Here is a 724-nt window from a genome sequence, read left to right as displayed (position 1 = left end):
CACAAAAATACAAGTGTCCTTGCTCTGAAAGAGCACTGTAGAAAGGATGACGCATAAAGAATGCAATACATATAAGTGAGATATAGATCTTAAAATGGTACAAATATCTACCAATTTTCCCACATTTTCCAGCTACCAGATTAGTTTTTCTCTCGTCATCGGGGACGACAGAGGACGAGATAGTTGGATGGCATCACTGGCTCAATGGACATGAGTTTGAGCAGGCTCCAGGAGATGGCGAAGGACAGGGAAGACTGGCGTGCTGCAGCCCATGGGGTTGCAAAGAGTCAGACACGACTGAGCGACTGAACAACAACCTTACAATTCTCTGCCAACGGACAACTCTGCCCATTAGGAACACAATTCTTGATGCTATTTCATGGAGCAATTCAGCTTCTCACCATGTCAACTAATTTATTTTTAATTTTTAAAATTTATTGATTTTTGGCTGTGCTGGGTCGTCATTGCTTTCACAGGCTAGTTGCGGGGAGAAGGAGCTACGCTCTTCATCGCAGTGTGCAGGCTTTCCTGACAGTGGCTCCTCTTGTTGCAGAGCACGGGCTGTAAGATACTTGTGCTTCAGTAGTTGTGGCTCAGTACTGGCAGCTCATGGGCTCTAGAACCAGGGTTCAGTAGTTGTGGCATATGAATGCAGTTGCTCCAGGGCATGGTGGAATCTTCCCACACCAAGGATCAAACCCATGTCTTCTGCATTGTCAGGCAG

This window comes from Bison bison, unplaced genomic scaffold (genome assembly GCF_000754665.1).
Source record: "Bison bison bison isolate TAMUID 2011002044 unplaced genomic scaffold, Bison_UMD1.0 scf7180017864104, whole genome shotgun sequence".
Lineage (NCBI taxonomy): Eukaryota > Metazoa > Chordata > Mammalia > Artiodactyla > Bovidae > Bison > Bison bison.
Note: the sequence above shows the minus strand (reverse complement) of the source record.